Genomic DNA, 25,010 nt, shown 5'->3' with positions numbered 1-25,010 from the left:
ACTGGAATAGAAGGGAGAACCGATAGAGGTACTCAAGGTACCCTCCGCCACACACCGTCAGGTGGCTTGCGGAGTATGGATGTAGATGTATATGTAGATGTAGATAGAGAAGGGTAATGTTCAGCAGAGAAGACACGAAGACTTATATAACAGTGGAGAAAGTTAGATGATGTCGGATACTGTAAAAAAGAAGGGACACTGTGTTCACTGAAAATTTAGTGAGATAGGGCAACGGTAGAATCACCAAACGTACTTTCAGTCATGCTTTTAACACAGAAAACAGGCAGATAGCGCACCCAAGGAATAAGTAAATAACTGATAAAATTGGTTGCTGTTGCTGTTGTTGTTCTGGTCCTCAGTTCGAAGACGGGTTTTGTGAACTTCTCCACGCAGTTTTATTATGCGCAACCCTCTCATCTCTGAATAACTCCTGCAACCTAAATCCATTTGAACTGACTACTGTACAGTGTGCAGCACTTAAATCCGGACAAATTTCAATTTTAATTTCCCAACATATCGTTTTGCTTTTCTGATTCCATTTTTCCGAGTTGAGCTTGATGCAGTAGCACCTTTCTTCATATGGTTTACCGTTCTGCGTTCATCGAAAACACAAAGAACAACTCATTTACGTGTAGTCGCCATTGCGACCGGCACAAGACCATCTCTATCTGCCACGCAGTTCACACTCACCACTTCTGACTGTGTCTGTTGCAAACGGTAGGTAGTGTCCTGTGCGTTTAGAGCACCGTGCTCGGAAGGTCTCGGCAAACACTACTGGCCACTAAAATTGCTACACCAAGAAGAAATGCAGATGATAAACGGGTATTCATTGGACAAATATATTATACTAGAACGGACATGTGATTACATTTTCACGCAATTTGGGTGTATAGATCCTGAGAAATCACTACCCACAACAACCACCTCTGGGCGTAATAACGGCCTTGATGCGCCTGGGCATTGAGTTAAACAGAGCTTGGATGGCGTGTACAGGTACAGCTGCCCATGCAGCTTCAACACGATACCACAGCTCATCAAGAGTAGTGACTGGCGTATTGTGACGAGCCAGTTGCTCGGCCACCATTGACCAGACGTTTTCAATTGGTGAGAGATCTGGAGAATGTGTTGGCCAGGGCAGCAGTCGAACATTTTCAGTATCCAGAAAGGGCCCGTAGAGGTCCTGCAACATGCGGTCGTGCATTATCCTGCTGAAATGTAGGGTTTCGCAGGGATCGAATGAGGGGTAGAGCCACGGATCGTAACACATCTGAAATGTAACGTCCACTGTTCAAAGTGCCGTCAATGCGAACAAGAGGTGACCGAGACGTGTAACCAATGACACCCCATACCATCACGCCGGGTGATACGCCAGTATGGCGATGACGAATACACACTTCCAATGTGCGTTCACCGCGATGTCGCCAACACGGATGCGACCATCATGATGCTGTAAACAGAACCTGGATTCATCCAAAAAATTGACGTTTTGCCATTCGTGCACCCAGGTTCGTCGCCGAGTACACCATCGCAGCCGCTCCTGTCTGTGATGCAGCGTCAAGGGCAACCGCAGCCATGGTCTCCGAGCAGATAGTCCATGCTGCTGCAAACGTCGTCGAACTGATCGTGCAGATGGTTGTTGGCTTGCAAACGTCCCCATCTGTTGACTCAGGGATCGAGACGTGGCTGCACGATCCGTTACAGCCTTGCGGATAAGATGCCTGTCATCTCGACCGCCAGTGATACGAGGCCGCTGGGATCCAGCACGGAGTTCCGTATTACCTCCCTGAACCCACTGATTCCATATTCTGCTAGCAGTCATTGGATCCCGACCAACGCGAGCAGCAATGTGGCGATACGATAAACCGCAATCGCGATAGGCTACAATCCGACTTTATTAAAGTCGGAAACGTGATGGTACTCATTTCCCCTCCTTACACGAGGCATCACAACAACGTTTCACCAGGCAACGCCGGTCAACTGTTGTTTGTGTATGAGAAATCGGTTGGAAACTTTCCTCATATCAGCATGTTGTAGGTGTCGCCACCGGCGCCGAGCTTGTGTGAATGCTCTGAAAAGCTAATCATTTGCATATCACAGCGTCTTCTTACTGTCGGTTAAATTTCACGTCTGTAGCACGTCATCTTCGCGGTGTAGCAATTTTAATGGCCAGTAGTGTATTTTGGCCAAGACAGCGTCTGAAGACCTCGCAGCTGACGTTCACCTGTGTAGACCACCTGCGAGTGCGGGCTCCCCGAGTCGCTCAACAGGCGCCGCCATCAGCTGGAGTTTACGCCCCTGTGGGGCAGTATTACCGCGTCCAGTGCGGCCTCGGGCGTGCCTCCGGCACACATCCGGCAGCTGCGGCCGTTCCCAGCCGTTGCAAATGCTAGGCGGTGTGCAGGGCCCCACCGGCCCGTGGACCTGTTCCGCCGTAATAACGTGTGGCTCACGCCTGCTCCGAGATGCCCCGCACACGCGGAGGTCGAGGTCTGCTGAATCGCCGCGCGGGCGCTTAGCTGCCACACTTGCCTGCCCTGCGGTCTAGTGCCCATTGAGCTGGACTTCTACTTTTGAAGTCCGCTTTCTTTCTTTTATTGGTCAGCCAGTGTGTGGCCTCGCCCACTCTAAAAATATACCGCTGAGCGGATCTGTATATCTGCCAAATGCAATCGAGATTTATGACATGTTTCACAGTATACAGAAGCTATTGCTTGTGTCTTATTTTATTTATCTGTTTACAGTTGTGGCACTGTCGGCCTTCTAAATTATTCATCCGCTACGAGACTTCACCTTGTTGTTATATGCCATATCCGGTCCACTGGCTTGGCGATCTTCTTAGCAAAACTTTCCAGCTAATAATATTACATAAGCTCAACGGCCTTTATCAGTCATGGGGGGGGGGGGGGGGGGGGGGGGGTAGGACGTCAAGCGGGCCGACTTGGAGCAGGAGAGGCACCACAAGACATTTTAATTTCCACTGTCTATACTTTTATAAGTAAATTCATAAAACTTTGTCAGCATGACCAGGAAGGATTCAGGATTCACACTCGTAGCAGCGGAAGTTCAAAACATAACAAAATAATTTTTTTACACGTGAAATTTCATCACTTTTTCACTTACTATTGGCTGTATTTGTTGCTATACGTACACTTTTCTTCATAACTAAGAGAGACTGTTCGATGAATTTTGCACAGCACACAAACCATACCTACAGGTGTCTGAAGCTCTAGAATTCATTTAATTTATGAAAAAATGAATGAGCTGTTACGTTTTAAACTTTATATTTAGAAAAACATCAAATTTTGTAGTTAATTATCTCAATTTTTACCACAGTTTTTAATAGATTTGGAAAATTCTAGAGTTTCATACGCCTGTAAGTATGGTTTGTACGCTGTGCAAAATTCATCAAAGAATCTCTCTTACTTGTGAAGGAAAATGTACCTATAGCAACAAATGCAGCCAACAGTAAGTGATAAAATGATGAAATTTCATATCTAAAAAAAATTATTTTGTTATGTTTTTGCACTTCCACTGCTATGAACGTCAATCCTGAATCTTTCCTGGTCATGCTGACAAATTTTTATGAATTTATTTGTAAAAGTATAGACAGTGGAAATTAAAATGTCCTGTGGTGCCTCTCCTGCTCCAAGTCGGCCCGTTTGACGTCCTACCCCCCTTAATAACGACTCCAGTCTTTACTGTGGTTTCACTTCGGCGATGAATAGAGTCCACAAGTTAGTTCAGATATGCGATATCCAGCTGATGCCTCTCTTAGGCTTACCGAGCGAGGTGGTGCAGTGGTTAGCAAACCGGACTCGCATTCGGATGGACGACGATTCAAACCAGCGTCCGGCCATTTCGATTTGCGTTTCTCGTGATTTCCCTGGATCGCTTCAGGCAAATGTCTGAACGGATCCTTTGAAAGGGCATAGTCAACTTCCTTCCCCATCCTTCTCTAATACAATGGGACCCATGACCTTACTGTTTGATCACCTCCCCCAAATCAACCAACTAACCAACCAATCTTAGGGTGATTACATCCCGTAGAGCTACAAGACTGTGGGGGATGTTGATGGCTATGTTTCACCCGCTAGTTCCAAGTAGCCCCAGACATTTTGTATGGGACTGAGATTGGGTGATTTACCGGGCCAGTCGATGTGCAGTTGGATGGATGAGTGTTCGTCAAATCAAGAACGTAGGCATGGAACCCTGTGAAGACGAATGTTCAAAAATGGTTCAAATGCCTCTGAGCACTATGGGACTTAACATCTGAGATCATCAGTCCCACAGAACGTAGAACTACTTAACCATAACTAATCTAAGGACATCACACACATCCATGACCGAGGCAGGATTCGAACCTGCGACCGTAGCGGTCGCGCGGTTCCAGACTGAAGCGTATAGAACTACTCGGCTACAACGGCCGGCTAAGACGGATGTTGTCGCTTTGGAAGATGGCAGTATCCACAACGTATTCATCGTGAAGAGGTAGAAGAAAGCCAACTCTTGGTCACTGGGAATGTTAAATCGAACATCCCAGTTAATGTTCGCCCGAAGCTGAATGATTAGGCTCATGTATGGTAGGAAAAACATCCCCAAAAGATCGCAGAACAACCTGCTCTTACAACGCTGCACTAGGCACCTTGCATCGTTTGAAAATACACAAAATCGCGACTCGGTGGTCCACACCACACACCTCCGCTACTGCCCAGTTTCGGTGTTGTTTGACCCACTCAAGATGTGCAGCTTTACAGGGCCATCCCGTGATGAAGTTACAAACTTTCAGAGATAATGAAGCAGTGAATATGTACCAATTGAGATAAGAGAATCTGGTCCGGAAACGAAGGAGTCGAAGGTTATAAGCGAAAATCGTTCTGGTACCTCTGACAACGTAATACGTGTACCGGTACTGTTGTTGCTAATGTAGTGGAGCAGGCAACATTCAAAGGTGGTAGTATGAAAAAAATTTCTACAGAACAGGGTCTCTAAAATGCATATCTTAAGAGCTGTGAGCACTTGTTCAGTAGATGATACGTGTTTCACAGTAACAAAGATTACCAATTGCTCACAGTTTTCTAAGTCTGCATTTTCGAGCCCATATTTACTGGACATTTTTTCTTATTTGGTCTATACTACCTCCTCCAAAAATATGGAAACCAAAGGTCTTGCAGTAGAAGAGATGTGTTTCACAGTATCGAAGGTGAACAAGTACTCATATGTCTTAAGGTATGCATTTTAGAGCCCTTGCTTGTTACACAGTTTTTTCTTGTCTTGCTCCATAAAAAAACTTCTGAATTTTGCCTATACTACGATCTCAGTACATGTGTTCCACTGTCAGAGGTATCATAACGATGTTCGCTTATAGTTTTCGACCTGGTCGTTTCCGAGCCAGGGTCCCTTGACTCAGATTCATACATTTGTCCTTCTCATTCATTCTGGAAAGTTTGTAACGTGGCGTGGGCTCGACTAATGTCTGAAGTAGTGCTGGAGGGAACTGACACCATGAATCCTGCAGGGCTTTCCACAAATCCGTAAACTTACGAGGGGATGGACATCTCTTCTGAACAGCACGTTGCAAGGCATCCCAGATATGCTCAATAATGTTCATGTCTGGGGAGTTCGGTGGCCAGCGGAAGTGTTTAAACTCAGAAGAGTGTTCCTGGAGCCATTACATAGCAATTCTGGACGTGTGGGGTCTCGCACTGTCCTGCTGGAATTGCCCAATGCACATGAACGGATGCAGGTAATCAGACAGGATGCTTACGTACGTCTTACCTGTCAGAGTCAGAGTCGAATCTAGACGTATCAGGCGTCCAAAAAATGGTTCAAATGGCTCTGAGCACTATGGTTGGTTGGTTGGTTGGTTTGGGGAAAGAGACCAAACAGCGAGGTCATCGGTCTCATCGGGTTAGGGAAGGACGGAGAAGGAAGTCGGCCGTGCCCTTTCAAAGGAACCATCCCGGCATTTGCCTGGAGTGATTTAGGGAAATCACGGAAAACCTAAATCAGGGTGGCCGGACGCGGGATAGAACCGTCGTCCTCCCGAATGCGAGTCCAGTGTGCTAGCCACTGCGCCATCTCGCTCGGTGAGCACTATGGGGCTTAACAGCTATGGACATCAGTCCCTTAGAACTACTTAAACCTAACTAACCTAAGGACATCACACAACATCAGGCGTCTCATATCACTCGAAATGTACAGGCCACACACCATTACAGAGCCTCCACCAACTTGAACAGTCCCCTGCTGACATGCAGGGTCCATGGATTCACGAAGTTGTCTCCATTCCCATACACGTCCATCCGCTCGATACAATTTGAAAGGAGACTCCTCTGACCAGGCAACATGATTCCAGCCATCAACAGTCCAGTGTCTGTCCTGACGGGCCCAGGCGAGTGCAGCCATCAAGGTACACGAGTGGGCCTTCGTCTCCGAAACACCATATCGAAGATGTTTCGTTGAACGGTTCACACGCTGACACTTGTTGATGGCCCAGCATTGAAATCTGCAGCAAGTTGCGGAAGGGCTGAATTTCTATGCCGGCCGGAATGGCCGAGCGGTTCTAGGCGCTACAGTCTGGAACCGCGCGACCGCTACGGTCGCAGGTTTGAATCCTGCCACGGGCATGGATGCGTGTGATGTCCTTAGGTTAGTTAGGTTTAAGTAGTTCTAAGTTCTAAGGGACTGATGACCATAGTTGTTAAGTCCCATAGTGCTCAGAGCCATTTGAACCATTTGCATTTCTATCTCTTTGAACGATTGTCTTCAGTTGTCGTTCCCGTTCTTGCAATATCTTGGCCGCAGCAATGTCGGAGATTTGATGTTTTACCGGATTCCTGATATTCGCGGTAGACTCGTGAAATGGTCGTAAGGGAAGTTTCCCACTTCATCGCTACCTCGGAGATGCTGTGTCCCATCGCTCGTGCACTGACTATAACACCACGTTCAGACTCACTTAAATCCTTATGACCTGCCATTGTAGCAGCAGTAACCTAACAACTGCGCCAGACATTTGTTGTCTTATATAGGCGTTGCCGACCGCAGCGTCGTATTCTGCGTGTTTACACATCCCTGTATTGGAATACGAATGCCTATACCAGTTTCTTTGGCACTTCAGTGTATAAACTTTAATTCATCAGAATCGGATCACGGAAAAAATGGTAACGTAAATTAATTATTTATATCGTAAAGTTTCTCGCATTATCTGGTTTGAAGAATGTAATGCGACATTGCTCATTCACACACACACACACACATATATATATATATATATATATATATATATATATATATATATATATATATATATATTCCTGGAAATGGAAAAAAGAACACATTGACACAGGTGTGTCAGACCCACCATGCTTGCTCCGGACACTGCGAGAGGGCTGTACAAGCAATGATCACACGCACGGCACAGCGGACACACCAGGAACCGCGATGTTGGCCGTCGAATGGCGCTAGCTGCGCAGCATTTGTGCACCGCCGCCGTCAGTGTCAGCCAGTTTGCCGTGGCATACGGAGCTCCATCGCAGTCTTTAACACTGGTAGCATGCCGCGACAGCGTGGACGTGAACCGTATGTGCAGTTGACGGACTTTGAGCGAGGGCGTATAGTGGGCTTGCGGGAGGCCGGGTGGACGTACCGCCGAATTGCTCAACACGTGGGGCGTGAGGTCTCCACAGTACATCGATGTTGTCGCCAGTGGTCGGCGGAAGGTGCATGTGCCCGTCGACCTGGGACCGGACCGCAGCGACGCACGGATGCACGCCAAGACCGTAGGATCCTACGCAGTGCCGTAGGGGACCGCACCGCCACTTCCCAGCAAATTAGGGACACTGTTGCTCCTGGGGTATCGGCGAGGACCATTCGCAACCGTCTCCATGAAGCTGGGCTACGGTCCCGCACACCGTTAGGCCGTCTTCCGCTCACCCCCCAACATCGTGCAGCCCGCCTCCAGTGGTGTCGCGACAGGCGTGAATGGAGGGACGAATGGAGACGTGTCGTCTTCAGCGATGAGAGTCGCTTCTGCCTTGGTGCCAATGATGGTCGTATGCGTGTTTGGCGCCGTGCAGGTGAGCGCCACAATCAGGACTGCATACGACCGAGGCACACAGGGCCAACACCCGGCATCATGGTGTGGGGAGCGATCTCCTACACTGGCCGTACACCACTGGTGATCGTCGAGGGGACACTGAATAGTGCACGGTACATCCAAACCGTCATCGAACCCATCGTTCTACCATTCCTAGACCGGCAAGGGAACTTGCTGTTCCAACAGGACAATGCACGTCCGCATGTGTCCTGTGCCACCCAACGTGCTCTAGAAGGTGTAAGTCAACTACCCTGGCCAGCAAGATCTCCGGATCTGTCCCCCATTGAGCATGTTTGGGTCTGAATGAAGCGTCGTCTCACGCGGTCTGCACGTCCAGCACGAACGCTGGTCCAACTGAGGCACCAGGTGGAAATGGCATGGCAAGCCGTTCCACAGGACTACATCCAGCATCTCTACGATCGTCTCCATGGGAGAATAGCAGCTTGCATTGCTGCGAAAGGTGGATATACACTGTACTAGTGCCGACATTGTGCATGCTCTGTTGCCTGTGTCTATGTGCCTGTGGTTCTGTCAGTGTGATCATGTGATGTATCTGACCCCAGGAATGTGTCAATAAAGTTTCCCCTTCCTGGGACAATGAATTCACGGTGTTCTTATTTCAATTTCCAGGAGTATATATATATATATATATATATATATATATATATATATATATATATATATATATATATAGGGTGTCCCAGCTATCTTGTCCACCCAAAATATCTCTGGAACAATAACAGCTATTGGAAAACGACTTTCACCGGTATCAATGTAGGGCTGGGGCCCATGAATGTACATATTTGGAAACATTCTAAAACGAAAGCATATGTGTTTTTTAACACAAACTATGTGTTTTTAAATGGACCTCCTATATTTTTTTCTTCAGCAATCCATAGCATGACAAAGCACATACACAATGGCGTTGATTGCATCGCAATATTCCCATTACATCCCGAGGTATTAAGACGCGAAGTTGACGCTTGAAACACCCGACATGCGCTGCTAGCGCACGTCCTGAGGCTCAGGTGTGAACCCCATGCTGCCAGTAATCGTGATGGCATTGACATGTGTAATCATACCTCCATACTTATCCAGAGATCCGAAACGAATAATACGGTCTACTGCCATCAACTCTCATAAGCACATAATGGTTTCCCTCTTGCACGTTTTACGTATCTACGTACACAATATGAACCAGTACTGATCGGTGTACAGCCGTCAGGTTGCCTTATTTATCCTGCACACCCAAAATAAGGTTTATCTAATGCGTGGTTCAAATGGCTCTGAGCACTATGGGACTTAACATCTATGGTCATCAGTCCCCTAGAACTACTTACACCTAACTAAGCTAAGGACATCACACAACACCCAGTCGTCACGAGGCAGAGAAAATCCATGACCCTACCGGGTATCGAACCCGGGAACCCGGGCGTGGGAAGCGAGAACGCTACCGCACGACCACGAGCTGCGGACATCTAATGCGTTATATGACCCATTGTGCCTGTCGCGCAGGGCCTGGCTCTACCTCGGCAAGTGTCCAACGTAGTTCCCACTACTGCCACATTTACCACTTCGCCTTGTTTATGATTTACGACCCATGCAAATTCCTGTACTCCACCACCCTCCGAGCATCCCATTTGTTGTTTCTATGGCGTGCAGTACAACGCTTGCCAGTGTAGTCGTGCATCGGAGTAATCTAGTGACGGCACGGAGGTAGTACACAATGTGAATAAACGTTGTGTTGTGGAACTTATACTGTACAGTATAATGTACACACATGAAGATATGGTAGAAATGCTGCTGATCCATGGAGAATGTACGTTGACGGGAAATACGTTATGAGATTGCATGTTTGTTGATAGTACTGTTAGCGAACATTATGATTGTTAAGTTAATATGTCTGTTTTCTACCCTTCTCTACATACCTATACTGTACCCTGTTGTAGGTGGACGAAATGCTGTTCAGGCAGAACGACTGTACAGAAGACGATTCCCTGACAAGCCATCGCCTTCGCGCCGGATGTTTGGTCGTCTCACATCTCGTCTACGTGAAACGGGAAGCTTAAATCCAAGACCTCGACATCGTCCTAGAACACGCACAGATGAACGTGCTGAAGTTGCTGTACTCGCTACCATAGTTGTGAATCCTCAAATAAGCACACGTCAAATTGAACGTGAAGCTGGTGTGTCGAAATCAAGCGCATAGCGTATTCTTAAACGTCATAAATTTCATCCTTACCATGTTCATTTACACCAGGATCTTCATGGACATGACTTCCGCAATAGGGTAACATTTTGTCGGTGGGCTCAGCAAAAACGTCTGACTAATCCAAATTTTTTTGCAGATGTTCTCTTTACCGACGAGGCATCATTCTCCAACAAAGGAATTGTCAATATGAGGAATATGCATTATTGGTCCGCAGACAATCCAAAATGGCTCCGTCAGGTAGAGCATTAACGTCCGTGGAAAGTTAATGTTTGGTGTGGGATTATTGGAGATACCATTATCGGACCTTTCTTTATAAATGGCATCCAAAATGGCAGACAATACTCCAGATTTATACGACACAATCTTCCTGTTCTCTTGGACACCGTACCTCTGAACCGGAGAATGGTCGTGTGGTATCAGCATGACTGATGCCCTGCACATAACGCCTTACGAGCACGACGACTTCTGAACCGTAAGTTCCCTGGTAGGTGGACTGGACGAGGTGGCCCAGTTAGGTGGCCTGCCCGATCTCCGGACCTTACACCGCTGGATTATTTTCTTTGGGGAGCAATGAAGGATGCTGTTTACCAACATGAACCAACAACACCAGAGAAGATGAAGCAACGCATTATTGATGCTTGTACAGCCATCAAAGAGGAGACAGTAGCACGAAGTAGGGCATCCTTCATCCGCAGAGTGACCCTATGTATGCAAGCCAATGGCCAATACTTTGAACAAGAGATGTGAACGCTATATGTAGTATGTAGTGCTGGTATCACAGTGGAAGTTTCTACAAAGGGCCATTTTACCCAGTGATGTTAAGAAACATTTGTTTGCAACAATTTGGCTGGCCGAAGTGGCCGTGCGGTTAAAGGCGCTGCAGTCTGGAACCGCAAGACCGCTACGATCTCAGGTTCGAATCCTGCCTCGGGCATGGATGTTTCTGATGTCCTTAGGTTAGTTAGGTTTAACTAGTTCTAAGTTCTAGGGGACTAATGACCTCAGCAGTTGAGTCCCATAGTGCTCAGAGCCATTTGAACCATTTGCAACAATTTGTCATTTAACGCATTAGATAAACGTAACATTGATAATTATGTGATAGTAAAACTAATTGGTTAAACATGTTTACATTCATCTTCTATGTCCTACCTGAACTTCCCAAATCAAAACATTTTTACCTAAACAACGGTAAAACTTTTAGTCCACTTGCTCGTTTCACTAAAACCGTCAACATGAATTTTACTATTACGAGTGAATGATTAACTGTCACTTGCGCTAGATCTACAGTAAAGTAAAGTTTCAACGTTGAACAGCATTACCTTTTTAGTAACGGATTAACGATAAGCGAAGTTAACTTTGTGACTAACGTTGCGGTACACAGATATGTTACAGAACCGCATCACCCCTAACCTATGGGATAAATACCTGCTGGAATGTACGACGTTAATGCAGGATGGCAGCAGACCGTATCATTCGTTTCGGGTCTCTTGATAAGTATGGAAGTGTGATTACGCATGTCAATCACATTGCGATTACGGGCAGCATGGGGTTCACGCCTGAGCCTCAGGACGTGGGCTAGCAGCGCATGTCGGGTGTTTCAAGCGTCAACTTCGCGTCTTAATATCTCGGGATGTAATGGGAATATTGCGATGCAATCAACGCCATTGTGTATGTGCTTTGTCATGCTATGGATTGCTGAAGAAAAAATACAGGAAGTCCGTTTAAAAACACATAAGTTTGTGTTAAAAAACACATATGCTTTCGTTTTAGAATGTTTCAAAATATGTACATTCATGGGCCCCAGCCCTACATTGATACCGGTGAAAGTCGTTTTCCAATAGCTGTTATTGTTCCAGAGATATTTTGGGTGGACAAGATAGCTGGGACACTATATATACGCATTCAAAAGTTGGCAATAACATTTAAGAGTTGACAACAACATACCAGACATCATAAAGTACGCCGGCCTGAGTGGCCGTGCGGCTCTAGGCGCTACAGTCTGGAGCCGAGCGACCGCTACGGTCGCAGGTTCGAATCCTGCCTCGGGCATGGATGTGTGTGATGTCCTTAGGTTAGTTAGGTTTGCAGGTCTAGGCGACTGATGACCTCAGAAGTTCAGTCGCATAGTGCTCAGAGCCATCATAAAGTACGTAAGTGTTTATATCTTAGTGCTGTACAGATAAAATTGTGAATAGCAATAAGAAGAAGACCAGCTATAAAACTGTAACAAGATCATATGTAGAGCAGCAGTAAGGAAATTTGTAAGAAGAAATTTAAACTATCATTAGACCAAAAACAAAAAAAAAAAACAAAAAAAAAAACAGAAAGTGTCAGAACTGTTCACGGCGTGAGTGCACATGTCCAGTAAGTAAAACAAAATATTGAAAACACTAATATGTACATATTACATGTCACTGATCCTGTCTTTCAAATGATAAAGGCGACAGGCGTATGGCACGAAATATTAGTTTTATTCAGTTGCAATTAAAAAGAAAACCTCCATCCGAACAGGCCTCGAAAGGGCCAACAGTACCGATCGACAGCCGTGTCAACCTCAGCCGATATGTGTCGCTGGATGCGTACATGGAGGGCATGTGTTCCGCACACTGCTCTCCCGGCCGTTGTCAATTTTCGTGAACGGAGCCGCTACTTTCGCGTCAAGTAGCTCCTCAATTACTCTCACAAGGGCTGAGTGCTCCCCGCTCGCCAAGGCGCTTGGGAAAGCCTGGCGGTCACCCATCCACGTGCTAGCCAAGCCCAACAGCGTTTAACTTCGGTGACCTAGCGGCAAGCGGTGTTACCACTGCGGCAAGACGAACCCAAAAAAAGATAATTATTAACATAACATTCAGAAGTAATCGTATCTATGTATAATCTCTTTACTGAGCGACTGGAATAGCTAGCAGTTCCTGGAACCCTCTCAAGCACAGTCTTAATGAGATTACTGCTTTCTGGTTTGCCTCTTCTGACAAAAATGTAATGGCGTTGCACACACGTCCTGGTTTTGACGAATTTCCCTGTCTCTATCGTTCGCGAATACTGTGGAGCCACGCGTGCAGGCCACAGTCAGCTGATGGCCGCCTTTTGGGAACAATGGGATGGAATCGCTCAGAGCTGAGACGAGAGTGTTTTTCTGTGCCGGTGCCACGTTATCTTGCGGGAGCAACACCATCTCCCACCCTTGTTTCTCGAACGTAAACACGACGGTGCTGCCATCCTGGGTTCGTCTTCAGTTGGCGTTGATAAGTAATACCAGTAGAGGCCGAGCGGTTCTAGGCGCCTCAGTCCGGAACCGCGCGACTGCTACGGTCGCAGGTTCGAATCCTGCCTCGGGCATGGATGTGTGTGATGTCCTTAGGTTAGTTAGGTTTAAGTAGTTCTAAGTTCTAGGGGACTGATGACCTCAGATGTTAAGTCCCTTAGTGCTCAGAGCCATTTGAGCCAATACCAGTAGATTGTGCACGAAACTGCGGCCTGGTGTGATCCACACGGTGCTGTTTGCGGCTCAGCTGAAGAAGCCGAGTGCCCGGCGCTAGGTGCACGTCTGACCTCTCCATTAGTTACGCCTCGTACGGGGCGCGCATTAACATGCGCTCCGCACCGCCGCTTCCCATTTCGAATTCGGCTTCGACTGCCCGAGCCTGTCTGGTTCCCAGCGGGGAGGGCAGATGGGACAGGAAACAAATGGTTTGTTTCCAGCCTGCGATGCCAAGCCACGTATGCGACCTCGTTCCTGACGGTGGCTTTGGGGATACTCGGGGACGCCTGCCGATTAATGAGGCGTTCGCTTCAACGTAAGGACACACGTGTTCTTCGTGCAGTCTTCAGTCTGTAGACTTATTCGATACAGCTTTCACGCCATTGTATCCTGTGCCCTCATTTTCGTCTCTGTATAACTACGTGCTTACGATAATCAACCCTTGGTCTTCCTCATCAGTTTTTATCCCTCCCTCCTCCTGACCCACACACAGACATACACACTTCCCTTCATTAGCAATCTGACCCGTCTCTAACGACGTCGATGTCACCGGCACTTAATTTTCCTTCTTTTACCCATCTGACAACCCATTAATGCCTCAGTACGTGTCATGGCAACTGCTGTGACGAGTCTACCACCGAGAGCCAGCGGTCGAATATCTGTTGGCCGCAATATTCAAACGCCCACAGCTCGTACCGCGGCAGGACGCTACGGTTCACCGAACGGATACAAGAAGGATACAACAAGCAGCACTTGACAACTGGTGTATTCCTTGACATCGAAAAATCATACGATAAGGTGTGGCGGCCCAACCTTATCGTCAGACTATATCGCACTACCCCTATTGCGGACTGTTACAATGGACTCATAGACAGCTTTCTGCAGGTCAGGAGACTGTATGACCGAGTCGACGATAAAAACTCCCAAATGAAACTGATCTCCGCAGGAATTCCGCATGGCTCTGTCATTTCACCTCTGCTTTTCAACTTATATATAAATGACATCCCAAGAGTTCAAATGGTTCAAATGGCTCTGAGCACTATGGGACTTAACATCTTAGGTCATCAGTCCCCTAGAACTTAGAACTACTTAAACCTAACTAACCTAAGGACATCACACAACACCCAGCCATCACGAGGCAGGGAAAATCCCTGACCCCGCCGGGAATCGAACCCGGGAACCCGGGCGTGGGAAGCGAGAACGCTACCGCACGACCACGAGATGCGGGCCATCCCAACAGTCCCCCTTGTTACGGCGAGTTTTTATTCGGACGATACGGCCTTTCTGACGACTGGACATCAAACACTAGGACAAGCTAATCGCTAGGATGCAACGACAACTTGATGTAATGGAACGCTGGGCGCTGCAAAATAAGATAACGATCAACCCGATGAAGACGGCAGCCGTTATGTTCACACGGAGGAAACCAGTTCTGAACGACAGACTCCAAATAGCTGATCAATTTATCCCATGGTCGCCGGGAGTGAAATACCTCAGTGTCTACCTTGACAAAAAATTGCTCTTAACGCAGCATATTGAAGACAAGAAGACGGCAGCCCAGAAGATGACCAGGTCATTGATTCGGTTCCAGAAGAGTGAGGATCTCAGCCCTAAGACTAAACTCCAGTTATATAAGACAACGGTGGAACCCACAATGTTATATGGCTCCACCTCGTGGGGAACTACGTGCGTCTCCAACTACAACAAACTCCAAACGCTGCAAAACATTTGCTACAGATGGATCACATGGTGGACAAGAAACATCGACATCCGCACCGCACTCCACGAGACCACTATAAAAGAGAAGGTCCGTGACAAGGCTCTACGAGTTTTTGACAAAATCGATGCTCTTAGGGACGAAGTTCGACAATTAGAATCGGTAGGAACGGTAAACCCTGCAAGATGGTACAAGTATCGAGTTTCGAAGACAATAACGTTTCACCCCCCATAGGCGATCTGTCATAACACGAGGAAGCAGTCACACATAACAGCCTTGACACATCTCACCCTCCACAGGAGATAGACATCACCAAAGACAGCAGGATAAAGGACCCATTGAGTGCCCAAGCCTAACTGAAAGTGTAATAAATAAAGTGTTTTCCTTTTATCCTTACATCGCATCCTAGAAGAATAAGTCATCAAGGATGATCTCTTCGGCCCACACTAAGCAGTTTTTTACACACACATATATAAAAACAAGGCAGGGCCAAGAAGTCAGCCGAGTGGCTAGCAGAGGGCGACTCCGGCGGTCGCGCCGACACCACAACCATCGCGCGCAGCTAGAATCGGGTTCGCAGATCGGCACTATGTTCTGCTTCCGCGGTCCAGCTCTGCAGCCAATGAAAACGAAGTAATCCTCGGTGAAGCCAGGATTTATGCTCTCACTGAAGCAGCAGAAGACAGCGACGTCGCCTGCCCGGAACTGATGGTCATCACCAGAGCCACTGCTACTGCGGCTGTTGGTCGTCCAGTCCACCATTCACCGCCGTTTTCTGACCAAGACGTCGCGCTACCTGGCAGCGGACGCTATCACCTAGGCGCGTCTGGACTAGGACATCATTTCGGGGATTTTAGTGAGGAAGTTTAACTTGACATCACTTGTGGTCGTAAAAGAACGTAGCATTCAAGACGAGTGGACTTGCAGCGTCTCAGAACTGCACTTTTGTTTCCACTATATAGTCTAGCAAGTGACTTCATTCTTGGCAGTAGCAAGAATAGCCTTCTATGTCGCCTAAGAATTACGGAAGAGCCGGCCGATGTGCCCGAGCGTTTCTAGGCCCTACAGTCTGGAACCGCGCGACCGCTCCGGTCGCAGGTTCGAATCCTGCCTCGGGCATGGATGTGTGTGGTGTCCTTAGGTTAGTTAGGTTTAACTAGTTCTAAGTTCTAGGGGACTGATGACCGCAGAAGTTAAGTCCCATAGTGCTCAGAGCCAATTATGGAAGAAGCGTTTGTTTATTTGGTGTTTAATCTGGAAGACTTTCCAAGTACAGGTTAGTTGCTTGATTCGTGGGGGTGGAAAACAGCGACGTCATCGGTCGCCTTGGGTTAGGGAACGATGGGGAAGAAAGTCGACCGAACCCTTTCAAAGGAACCATCCCGGCATCTGCCTGAAGCCACTTACTTAAATTTATATTTGATACGAGATACATTATTAAATGGAAATACTCAGAACAATCCAGTTTCTTCGTTTTTAAGTTATATCTACGAGTAATCAAGCATACTGCAAATGTATCTTGACTAAAGCGCTTCATTCATTTTATGGTGTAAGTTTTCCATTTAAGGTGGTAGCAAAATCACAATACCATCTTGTATTTTATTGTTGGATTAAACTGGTTTTATAGATTACGGGGTTCTGTGAGAGATGCTAAGAGGTTGGTTAGCGACAGCAGAATAATGTTGGGCTTCATCAGTTTTCCCCAACGTAATGAACAATTTTGTCATAACTTAAGCGTGTGTGTGTGTGTGTGTGTGTGTGTGTGTGTGTGTGTGTGTGTGTGTGTACACATGAGGGTGGAAGGGTGTGTGAGTGTGTTCGCACTTTTGTTCTCAGCGGCAAGGTTATGATTGCCCTCATAAAAATTAGTAGGAACAAATCTGATTAAATTGGCTAAAAGTGGAGCAAGCCTACAGAATTACATTGGGTTAGTTGTGGAAGAATAACGAAGTTTCCATGAATAGCTTATATTTTAAGTTGCTTCCAAGATTTAGTTTGGTTACGGGCTATAGAATCAGAATGACAGCCTCATACCCTACATTCGTGAGCAATAGGGAAGTATATCAGAAAAGTAAAACTTTCAGACGTCTTCCCGTCCACAGTACATGTGTCTCGTAGAGCGACAGAGGACGTTCGCACGATCATTTATGAAATTACTCGTTTCTCTGAGAAACTGCTTATCACGTTCCCATGCGCTTGTCATAGGAAGTGCGCAGTCTGACTTACATTTCATCGCTGGTTCTCATGTTTAGAAGGGGAGAACTCCTTAGAACTGATAATAAGTCTGCACAGATAGGTTTTCGACTGTTTCAAAAGCTCATTTATTGCCGAAGTGTCCATATGTCTATGTCGAATTCGGCATTGACAGATTTCATATCTCAAGCTACGAGCACCAGCCATTTATCCAAGGTCAATACTTTGCGATCCTCCTACTCTGCAAGTGCTAATTTGCCACTAGCTGCATGTTGGCATCATTTCTGGGAGGTAAGACCATAATTCGCAACTCGGCGTTGGACTTCATAGAAACACTGACTTAAAAGTCGTAAAACGAAATTAATCTACAGCGAAGTAAAGGGTTGTCGTTGATTGTGTCCACAGGGACAGCTCAGAATAGCTCAGTGTACTATAGTCTGGATCTTCTGGATATATTAAAACAGTATTGCCGACCGAAACAATAATTCTAGCAGCAATATATCGTTGAGTCGTGGAGGGACAAAGTGTTCCCAGTATCTGGAAAATGTGCAGGTCATTCCCGTTTTCAAGAAGGATCGTCCAGCGGACGCACAAAAAAAAAATGGCTCTGAGCACTATGGGACTTAACATCTGAGGTCATCAGTCCTCTGGAACTTAGAACTACTTAAACCTAACTAACCTAAGGACATCACACACCTCCATGCCCGAGGCAGGATTCGAACCTGCGACCGTAGTGGTCGCGCAGTTCCAGACTGTGGCGCCTAGAACCGCTCGGTCACTCTGGCCGGCGTTCCAGACTGAATCGCCTAGAACCTCTCGGACACAAAGGCCGGCTGACGCACAAAAATATAGCACTATATCGGTGGTGTTAGTCTGCTGTTAGAATTTTGAAGAACGTTTTATGGTCACGTTTTATGGCATATCAGTAAACCGAAAATCTTCTCTGTAGGAGCCAACACGAATTCAACAAACAACGATTGTTTGAAATCCAGTTCGCTCTGTTTGTCCACAAGATTCAGAAAGCCGGTACCCAAGCTGATGATGTATTCCTTGACTTCCAGAAAAAGTTAGGTACAATTCTGAACTGTCGCCTAATGAACAAATACGCGCGCATGGAGTATCAGACGAGCTTCATCAATGTATTGAAGAGTTTCTAGCCAACAGAATAGAGAGCTCGTTTTACCGCTGAGAAATTTTCAGGCGTAAAAGTAATTTCGGGAGTATCCCAAGCCAGTGTTATAGGACTGTTACCTTTAACAAAATGACCTAGTCTATGACGTCGAAAGTTCTATGATACCTCGCGGATGATGTCATACACAGAGAATCGCAACGCTAGAAACTAGTAGCGAAATACAAAAAGAGGTGCAGAGGATCGACACCTGGTGCAGGGATAGTCAGTTGACCCTCAGCAAAAACAAATGCAACACACTGCGCATAAATACGCAAAAAACCCATTGTTGTATGGTTACACGATTGCAGAATCACTGGAAGAGGACACATCCAGTACATATCTGGGATTATGCCTACGGAACTATTTAAAGTGGAACGACCACATAAAACTGCCAACGGCCTTGTCGCAGTGGCAGCACCGGTTCCCGACAGATCACCGAAGTTAAGCACTGTCGCGCTAGCCTAGCACTGGATAGACAACGTTCCGGTCTGCTGAGTGCTGTTGGAAAGTGACTTCAAGAAAAATATAACAATTCCAATTCTAAAGACAACAGGTGCTGACAGGTGTGAAAAATACCGAACTATCGGTTTAGTACGTCGCAGTCGCAAAATGCTAACACGAATTCTTCACAGACGAATGGAAAAACTGGTAGAAGCCGACCTCGGGGAAGATCAGTTTGGATTCCGTTGAAATGTTGGAACACGAGAGCCAATATTGACCCTACGACTTATTTTACAATATAGATTAAGGAAAGGCAAACCTATGTTTCTAGCTTTTGTAGACTTAGAGAAAGCTTTTGACAATGTAGATTGGAATACTCTCTTTCCAATTCTGAAGCTGGCAGGGGTCAAATACAGGGAGCGAAAGGATATTTACAATTTGTACAGGAACCAGATGGCAGTTATATGAGTCGAAGGACATGAAAGGGAAGCAGTGGTTGGGAAGGGAGTGAGACAGGGTTGTAGCCTATCCCCGATGTTATTCAGTCTGTATATTGAGCAAGCAGTACAGGGTTGCCAACGGCCTTGCCGAAGTGGTAACAGCGGTTCCCGTCAGATCACCAAAGTTAAGCGCTTTCGGGCTGGGCTAGACCTTGGATGGGTGACCATTCGGTCTGCCGAGCGCTGTTGGCGAGGTGCACTCAGCACATGTGAGGCCAATTGAGGAGCTACTGGATTGAGAAGTAACGACTCTGGACGCGAAAACTGGCAACGGCCGAGAGAGCGGTGTGCTGACCACATGCCCCTCCATATCCACATCCAGTGACGCCTATCGTTGAGGATGACATGGCGGTCGGTCGGTCCGTTGGGCCTTCCGAGGCCTGTTTGGGCGGAGAAAGAAACGGAGGAAGAAAGACCACATAAAACTAATGCCAGGTAAGGCAGATAACATGCTGAGATTCATTAAAAGAATACTCAGGAAGTGTAGTTCATGCATGAAAGAGGTAGCTTTTAAAAGCCTCGTTCAACCAACACTTGAATACTGCTTGTCCGTATGGGACCCGTACGAGATAGGACTGATAGATGATGTAGACAAGAATCAAAGTAGAATAGCACGTTTCTATAGAGGCTCAGTCAGTAATCGCGAAACTGTCACGCAGAAGCTCATCGAAGTCTAGAGGCAAAGGCTACAAGTGAGTCGTGTATCACGCTGTGGTTTACAGCCAAAATTCCCAGAGCGTACGTTCCTACAAGAGTCAGTCAATGTATTGCTTCTTCGTACGTATATCTCGTGAAAAAACCATGCAGGTTAAATTAGACAAATGGAGCTCGCACGCAGGCTTACCAGCAATTATTTTTCCCACGGACCGTTGGCGAATGGACCAGAAAGGGCGGCGGGAGGGGGGTGAGGAAGTGGCAATGTTACATAAAGTATCCTCCGATACACACCATAAGATGGCGGCGGAGGAGAGATGTAGATGGAGATGCAGATAATTCGGACAATCGCCTTTCGTAGCCAGCTTGAGAATGACTGATAATCAGTTAATGCTTGCTCTAGTGCGCAGCTGCAGTCACTAACGGACGCAAGTAAAAATACGTGATATCAGAAGTACCCGGTTCGTTCCTAGTAGTGAAAGCAATGTGCACGAACGACCCTTGTCCGGCATGGGGAAGGTGTGATGAATCATATTCACGATGTAGCCCTACCTATCCGTCAATTAGAAATGAAATACAGGCCGGTAATTTATTTATATTGTTTGTTGTATCGTAGATTCTGCGCTCTGTCGCATAAACTGCGCGTACACTGGGGCTCATTTTGACGAAATTCATACTGATAAATTCAGTTTCGTTACGAGAATGTGACCAGTCCCAATCTTCATTTCAGAGGAGATGGTATGATTCTGATGTAATGGAGGTGCAGTTTGAATCGATCATGACCATACGGGGATGTAATGATTAAGAATTTCTGCAGCAGAGTCCACGGTACCATCGTCTTGTTGGAGTTATCATGGCGTCCTGCTGGATTCTTCACTATTTGTTTCACTCTTTCCTGACGAGATTCTTTGTCTTGTGGATTATGTCCTCGCCAGGACTATTTTGTGTTCTTTTCTCCTACTAATGAAGCCAGCATGTGCAGACAGCAGTGTTTGTTATGAGTTTAGCAGATAATTTCACGAGGGCGTACTACAGGCGACGATTTTAAAAAGCCGTCTTTGCAAGCAAAGATATTTCAGACCAGAGGATTTATATTATAAGAGGAGATTCATACTTGATAATACTGTACTAGGTGTAATAATTATTGTAAATTAGTTTCCCTGCTTCATCTGACTTCTTGGTTTTATTCGGTAAAAAACAGGACGAAAATTTATAAGTGATGGATCCAGTACATGAAGTAGATGTGGACAAGAACGAAGAGAAATGTTGCTTCGGAGTGATAGGTCCTACACATCGCTCCACCACTGAAACTGCGTTAAATATGGTGAGCTGAATCTTCATATGTTTAACTGTTCTGGTTCAATAATACACTCTAAGACAAAGATAAATAAAGGGCGCTCCACGAAGAAATTATCGAAATGGTCAGAAATCGGTGGATGTGATGTACGTGTACAGGAAAAAAATGATTACAATTTCAGATAAGTTGGATGTTTCATTCAAGAGGAGGAGCTTCACAAATATAACAAGTCAATTGTTATACCGGAGCCAAGGTAGCCCCTGAGGGTCGGCAACCCATATAACACCACAGAGGACAAGGCTGTCTATGCCCAAGGGGTACCCAAAAGCACCATGGTAAACACTAGCTATTTACACACAAGATAATGAAAACAAACAGGGGGAGCTCGAGCCACGGCCTGCAGGAAGTATCACTACGCATCTGATTGGCTGGAGACAGCTATTTAGGGGCTAGAACCAGGCCCGGACTTCAGTTCACGCCAGATGCCGACCTCGTGTACTGCAACCGTCGAAGATTACGTCTTCGTCTCCGAATTGGACTGTTACTAGTGTGTGAGTGTGTTACTACGAACGTTTGTGGAAAATAAGAAGTGAACTTCTGTTTGCCTCAATTAGGAGACTTTTTTCGTTATTGTTACCTTTCGTTTGTATGTTCAGTCATCAACCTTGTGAACTTACATCAATAAAAGTTGTGTTGTGAAAAATTGCAAGTTGTCAGTCACAACATCAATAACACGTTGGACCACCTCTTGCCCAGTTATTCGGCTTGGCATTTATTGATAGAGTTGTTGGATGATCTCCTGAGGGATATCGTGCCAAATTCTGTCCAATTGGCGAATTAGATGACAAAATCCCGAAGTGGTTGGGGGTTCACCCCGTAACGCTCCAAACGTCCTCAATTGGAGAGATATTCGGTGACCTTGCTGGAGAGGATGTGGTTTGGCAAGAACGAAACCACGCAGTAGAAATTATTGCCGAGTGCAGGCTGGCGTTTCGCCGCTGTATTGTAAGCCCTGGATGGCTTGGCATGAAGGGCAACAAAACGAGACGTCGAAAATCGTCAATGTACCGCAGTACTGTAAGGCTGACGTGGATGACGACCAAAGAGGTACTGCTATGAAAAGAAACGGCACCCACGGATCATCACTCCTAAATTTCGGGCCGTATGTCGGGCGACACTCAGGTTGCCACTCCACCGCTATCCAGGACGTCTCCAGACGCGTCTTCGCCGGTCATCTGGGCTCTGCTCGAAGCGGGACTCACTACTGAAGACAATTCCACTCCAGTCAATGAGATTCCAGGCCGAAAACGCGTGTGGAGACATCCCAGATATCGGTGGGATACCAACCAGACTGTCGTCCGCCATACGGTCCTACAACTTGGAGTGACGATCTGGGCTGCCATTTCTTTTCATAACAGGACTTCTTTGGCCGTCATCCGCGGCTTCTTTACTGCACAGCGGTACGTCGACGATATTCTACGCCCCGTTTTGTTGCCCTACATGGGCCTATATTTCAGAAAGATAATGCCCATCCTCTGCCTTCTGCTGTTTTTACTGCTCGTGTTCGTTATTGCCAAACCCTATCTTCGGCAGCAAGGTCGCCGGATCTCTCGCCAATTGGGAACGTTTGGAGCATTATGGGCTCGGTCCTCCAGCCAGCTCGGGATTTGAGGATCTAACGCGCCAGTCGGATAAAATTTGGTACGATGTCCTCTGGAGGACGTCCAGCAACTCTGTCAGTAAATGCCAAGCCGAATAATTGTTTTCATAAGGGCCAGAGCGGGATAAATGCATTATAGACTTGCTGAGTTTGTGAAGTTCTTTGTCTTGAATAAATAATCCATTTTTTCTGAAATCGTAATCATTTGTTCGTTTGGATGTGTACATCACATTTATCATTTTCCGTACCATTTGGATAATTCCTTCGTAGTGCGTCTTTCTTTTTTGTCTTAAAGTGCAGTGGTTGGGAAGGGAGTGAGACAGGGTTGTAGCCTCTCCCCGATGTTATTCAATCTGTATATTGAGCAAGCAGTAAAGGAAACAAAAGAAAAATTTGAAGTACGTATTAAAATCCATGGAGAAGAAATAAAAACTTTGAGGTTCGCCGATGACATTGTAATTCTGTCAGAGACAGCAAAGGACTTGGAAGAGCAGTTGAACGGAATGGACAGTGTCTTGAAAGGAGGATATACGATGAACATCAACAAAAGCAAAACGAGGATAATGGAATGTATCGAATTAAGTCGGGTGATACTGAGGGAATTAGATTAGGAAATGAGACACTTAAAGTAGTAAAGGAGTTTTGCTATTTGGGGAGCAAAATAACTGATGATGGTCGAAGTAGAGAGAATATAAAATGTGGACTGGCAATGGCAAGGAAAGCGTTTCTGAAGAAGAGAAATTTGTTAATATCGAGTATAGACTTAAGGGTCAGGAAGTCGTTTCTGAAAGTATTTGTATAGAGTGTTGCCATGTATGGAAGTGAAACATGGACGATAAATAGTTTGGACAAGACGAGAATAGAAGCTTTCGAAATGTGGTGCTACAGAAGAATGCTGAAGATTAGATGGGTAGACCACATAACTAATGAGGAGGTATTGAATAGAATTGGGGGAAGAGGAGTTTGTGGCACAACTTGACAAGAAGAAGGGACCGGTTGGTAGGACACGTTCTGAGGCGTCAGGGGATCACAAATTTAGCATTGGAGGGCAGCGTGGAGGGTAAAAATCGTAGAGGGAGACCAAGAGATGAATACACTAAGCAGATTCAGAAGGATGTAGGTTGCAGTAAGTACTGGGTGATGAAGAAGCTTGCACAGGATAGAGTAGCATGGAGAGCTGCATCAAACCAGTCTCAGGATTGAAGACCACAACAACAACAGCAAAAGAAATAAACTGGAAAATTAATTGCAACTCTCTGGAAAATCACTGTGCATAATTTTGATGCTGTTGTTAGAAGTGGTGAAACTGTCTACAGTGTGGACGTTCTGATTTCATACCTCGTCTACTTTCTCTTTGCCAAGATCTACATTTCTTGTCGCGAACGAACCACTGCTACTGTCGTTAGACACACAGCGCTGCGAGCAATGCTCTCAGGTCGCGATGCGAACAGCTGCAGGCTAGGGGACCTCCAGCGAAGAGGCCAGTAGCAAAGTTGCAGTACAAACCGTATCCTAACCCCGCGTTTCCCAATGTATTTTCCTTTGGGCACACCGAAGTACTCTTCAGACTTTTGATGGTTTTCTAAATACAA

General features: G+C 46.3%; 1 pseudogene; it reads left to right on the top strand.

Annotated features, from left to right (window-relative positions):
- The first annotated feature begins 19,881 nt into the window (after window positions 1-19,881).
- Window positions 19,882-19,999, top strand: LOC124596993 (annotated as a pseudogene).
- The last annotated feature ends 5,011 nt before the right edge of the window (window positions 20,000-25,010 follow it).

This window comes from Schistocerca americana, chromosome 2 (genome assembly GCF_021461395.2).
Source record: "Schistocerca americana isolate TAMUIC-IGC-003095 chromosome 2, iqSchAmer2.1, whole genome shotgun sequence".
Taxonomy (NCBI): domain Eukaryota; kingdom Metazoa; phylum Arthropoda; class Insecta; order Orthoptera; family Acrididae; genus Schistocerca; species Schistocerca americana.
This window is presented reverse-complemented; position numbering and strand designations above follow the sequence as displayed.